The sequence below is a fragment of the Theropithecus gelada genome, chromosome 16, assembly GCF_003255815.1.
Source record: "Theropithecus gelada isolate Dixy chromosome 16, Tgel_1.0, whole genome shotgun sequence".
NCBI classification, from domain to species: Eukaryota; Metazoa; Chordata; class Mammalia; order Primates; family Cercopithecidae; genus Theropithecus; species Theropithecus gelada.
In genome coordinates, this window is record NC_037684.1 from 51,690,208 (window position 1) to 51,695,012 (window position 4,805).

The window sequence follows — 4,805 nt, forward strand, 5'->3', positions numbered from 1 at the left end:
AAAAAAAAAAAAAAAAAAAAAAAAAAAAAAAAAAAAAAAAAGGGCCAGGGGCCGTGGCTCATGCCTGTAATCCCAGCACTTTGGGAGGCTGAGGCGGGTGGATCACAAGGTCAGGAGATCAAGACCATCGTGGCCAACACAGTGAAACTTCGTCTCTACTAAAAATACAAAAATTAGCTGGGTATGGTGGCGCATGCTTGTAATCCCAGCTATCTGAGAGACTGAGGCAGGAGAATCGCTTGAACAAGGGAGTCAGAGGTTGCTGTGAGCCGAGATTGCACCATTGCACTCCAGCCTGGCGACAGAGCTCTGTCTCAAAAAAAAAAAAAAAGGGAAGAAAGAAAAAGAACGTTTTCCCATAAGAGATTTGAAATTTAAAAACATGAAAAAGATTCTGCACATCAAAGCATGATAGAAATAGAAGTAACCCAGTTCAACTCTCCTTCCAGACTATTAGGAGAGCAGAGGAGGAAACTGGTTTATTCAACGCATTTCACAAATATTGCTCCATGCACCAGGCACTGGGCTGGGCATTTATCTATAATGATAAGTAGGACCTGGTCTTTGCCCTCACAATGCTTGCAGGGTAATGAAATGGATTCTCCTTCTCTCTGTAATCAGTTCATTCTTTTTCTCATCCATTCAGTGTTACGTGGCTGCATGACCATACACTTCTGGGCAGAGCCCAGTGGAAGACAAGGAAGACTCAAGGAATAGCCCTTGAGGTAATGGATGAGAAAGTGCTTTGTAAATTACAATGCTCTGACACAAGTCAAGTTCATTCATCCATTCCATAAACCCTTGCTGAGAGCCTGCTTTTGCCAGGCACAGGGCAAAGGGCTGGAAGACAGAAGTGCTGGGTGAATCCTGCAGGGGGAGATGGCTGAGGCAATCGACATGGGGCCCCCAGGTGATGAGTATGGTGGGAGGTACGGGGCTCCCTGCCTACTGACTCAGGAGATCGAACTGTTGTTCGGGCTCTATCACCCAGTAGCTGTGTGACTTTAGGCAATCTGCCTTGCCAGCTGTGCCTTGGTTTCCTTATTTGTAAAATGGTTGGAGAGTAGTACCTACCTCATTGAGTTGTCTGAAGCTCCCACATGCAAAATGCTTAGAGTGGTGCCTTGCATATAGGAAGTGCTCAATGCATGTTAACTGTCATGACTTTGAAAGCACTGGGGAGGCTTCGAGGAAAGGGAGGAGTGAGCTGAGCTGCTGCAGCTTGGGTTCATATGGTTGGCTATGGATGTAAGCTGCCTCGTTTTGGGGAACCGTACAGCTCCTATGCAAGATACATTCCAAAAAGCTGCTTGTCTTGAAACAGGTCGGCCGGACACCAAGCTTCTTTTTTTTTTTTTTTTGAGACAGATTCCCACTCTGTCACCCAGGCTGGAGTGCAGTGGTGCCTTCTGGGCTCACTGCAACCTCTGCCTTCCAGGTTCAAGTGATTCTCTTGCCTCAGCCTCCGGAGTACCTGGAATTACAGGCATGTGCCACCATACCTGGCTAATTTTTTTGTATTTTTAGTAGAGACAAGGTTTCGCTATGTTGGCCAGGCTGGTCTCAAACTCCTGACCTCAGGTGATCCGCCCACCTTGGCCTCCCAAAGTGCTGGGATTACAGGCGTGAGCCACCGTGCCTGGCCTTCCCTTTGGCATTCTAATCTCTCCCATGGTTTCCCATCGCTTTCTGGATGAATCCAGACTCCTTGGTGCAGTGTGCGTCCCACGCTGCTCTGTGTCAGTTTCATCGGCCGCCACTGCCTCAGCGCCTGGGGCCTCATGCTCCAGCTCCATGGAGCTCCAAGCTGTCCAGAAGGTTCTACCGTCCTCAGTCCTGGGTTTCTGTACATTTGCTTCCCTGTCTGGGGACAGGGAGGGAACTACCTTCCATACCTTGGCTGATTTCTACTTTTCCTTTAAAATTTGGCAGATAGGTTGGCAGATAAGCTGGGCACCGTGGCATGTGCCAATAATCCCAGCACTTTGGGAGGCCGAGGTGGGAGGACTGCTTGAGCTCAGGAGTTTGAGACCAACTTGGGCGACACAGTGGAGACTCCATCTCTACAAAAAAATTTTAAAATTAGCTGGATGTGGTGGTGCATGCCTGTGGTCCCAGCTACTTGGGAGGCTGAGGTGGGAGGATCCCTTGAACCCAGCAGGTAGAGCCTGCGGTGAGCTATGATTGTGCCGTGGCATTCCAGCCTGGAAGACAGAGACCCTGTCTCAAAAAAAAAAAGAAAAAAAAAAAGACAGATACTCTAAACTTCCAGGTAGCTCTTTTTGCATTAACCAAAATGTTCTGACTAGATCTCCAGCAAGGATCTTGGGGAAACAGACTATATTTGATTTTTTTTTCTTTTTTTTTTTTTTTGAGACGGAGTCTCGCGCTGTCGCCCAGGCTGGAGTGCAGTGGCGGGATCTCAGCTCACTGCAAGCTCCGCCTCCCGGGTTCACGCCATTCTCCGGCCTCAGCCTCCCGAGTAGCTGGGACTACAGGCGCTGCCACCTCGCCCGGCTATTTTTTGTATTTCTTAGTAGAGACGGGGTTTCACCGTGTTAGCCAGGATGGTCTCGATCTCCTGACCTCGTGATCCGCCCATCTCGGCCTCCCAAAGTGCTGGGATTACAGGCTTGAGCCACCACGCCCGGCCGATTTTTTTTTTTTTTTTTTTTTTTTCTTTTTAAGACTGGAATCTGGTAGGTAGAAATAATCTTTAAGTCAAGGATGATGTTGATGTCTTCTTTCCCTTGTTTTCGGAGACCACAACCTGCTTTCTTCTAGAGTAGTTTTTGGTTTTCCCTGCAGGGCTCAGGGGCTATACAGATGGGGTAGAGGGTGTGAGTGCTGGGAAGCGCCATCCATGAGATTACGAGGCCTGTTAATCTGAAGACAAAGGGAATGAAGACACAAAAGTTTCTGGAAATGTGGGCAGAGACACCTGGGCCTTTACAGGGCACACTCCAGAGCTGTTTCCAGGCAGGGACCCCAGCAGAGAGAAGCCAGAGCTGGGACGCAGGCTTGCTTGCTCTTATCTTCCCTCCGCTGGGGGGTCGAGGGGAGATCGGGCCCCTCTGCTCTGCCCTCCTGATTTCCCGTCTAAGGGATTTAGGAGACTCTCGCCTTTTCCTAATCTCTCCCTTTGCAGAATTTCTGCGAAGTCACAATCCCATTTCCAGGCAAAGGTGCTTGGTCATAAAGATAATAAAGATATTCATTCATGATGGAGGGGAAGTACACAGTGGTTTCAGCCGCCTGTAGGGCTCCACTTACTCATGGTGTGTGACAGATGCTGAACCCTTCCCCAAATCTCATGGATGGGAAGGAAACCTGGCGCCACGGGGTGGTCGCGGGAAGCCGTGGCATGGCTTGGTGAACACAGGCTTGCCAGCCCGGGGGCGGATGCTGAGGTTGCCATTGTTGGTGGCTGCATCTGCAGCTAGATGGGTCAGGATGCCAGCCTCAGACCACAGTGTTGCTAAATGCCAAACCCAAGGTCTCCCTGTCTTTAACACTGCTGGGCATTCTACAGCACGAGGAGGCAGCCGGGGCTGTACTGCCCAGGGCCTGCCTTTGGCTGTGCGTCTTCTGTCTGTGAGCTAGCCTGCCACACCTGGGGATACACGGTGGGGAAATCAATCAGCTTCTCTCCCTTCTAGAGCTTCAGGTCCGGCATTGGTGTCTAGAGGCAAGGGGAGGAGGGAGGGAGGCCTCTTCCTTTCTGTCGCCCTTTCTCTTGGCCAATTTGGAGGAGATGGTGGGGGAACTGTCTCTCATCTGACCTCCTGGAAGCCCTGCCTGCTGCTCCAGTGTGGCTCTCCCAGGGCTGAGGCCTGGAACCTAGGGCTGGGCTACCTGGAGTGCTCAGCTCTGCCACACCCCAGCCCTCCTGGGCTGCAGCCCTGGCTTTTTTCTTACCCACTGGGATGGCCCGTGGGAACTAACCTTGCAGCCTGCAGGACTGTGGCCCAGATGACCTTTCCGGAGCAGGGAAAGAGTGCACAGGTCTCAGACCAGGTTGACCCTGAGCCCTCTCTTTCCTGCTTCCGATAGGGGCAGGCCAAGGGAGGCAGGGACAATGGCATTCCTGTTTGCAGGCCTTTGTTCCCGCCAGGAGGGGCCCCGGAGCTAATAAAAAGGTTTGTGGCTCCGATGTCTAAGAGGCAGTGGAGGAGTTCTTTCAAGCCTGACATTCCAAGCCCAGCCGGCCTCTGGCATTTCCCAGAAAAACTTCGAGGAGGGGAGGGGAAAGAAAACACTTGAGGGGCCCACCCACCTACCCACCGGCCGCCTTCTCGGATTCCTCGTTCCCGCTGGGGATTGGGCTGGGCCTGAGTGCCAGGACCCCTGCCCTGGGGGCCCATTCCTCCACCCACAGAGGGGCCCTGGGGAGTGTTGAGAGGGTGAAAGTGGGGAAGGGGGGTGACGATCTAGGAGGCTGCAGAGAGGATGAAATTTCGGGGGCGCAGTGAGAAGGGGAGGAAAGTTTCTTCCCACTTTGTCAAAGAGGAATCCACATCTGCTACAAGTTTGGAGTTGGAGGGTGGGGAGTGAGGAGTTAGCTTCTAGCCAATATCTCCTCTGACCCCAAACCGACAAATGCTGCTCTGTCCGAGGCTGGGGTGGGAAGAGTTTCTATTTGCCCTGAAGCAGCTGCGGGAACAGACATCAGGGCAGCAGGGCAGTTCTGGGAAGTGAAGCTGTGGTGAACCATCTGGGCGGCAATGCAGAGGAGGCAGTGCCCAGGAGGGGGAGAGCTCGGGAGGGGTGAGGAGGCCAGGCTGTCTCTGGGAGACGTGCCTCTT

General features: G+C 52.2%; 1 long non-coding RNA gene across 1 annotated transcript in view; it reads left to right on the forward strand.

Moving 5' to 3' along the window:
* The window catches only part of LOC112610223, a 5,246-nt gene extending 2,014 nt beyond the window's left edge, over positions 1–3,232 (forward strand). The window contains exons 3-4 of the long non-coding RNA XR_003116293.1: positions 647–725; positions 2,809–3,232. This is a non-coding gene — a long non-coding RNA (uncharacterized LOC112610223). The remainder of the gene's footprint in view (positions 1–646; positions 726–2,808) is intronic.
* The last annotated feature ends 1,573 nt before the right edge of the window (positions 3,233–4,805 follow it).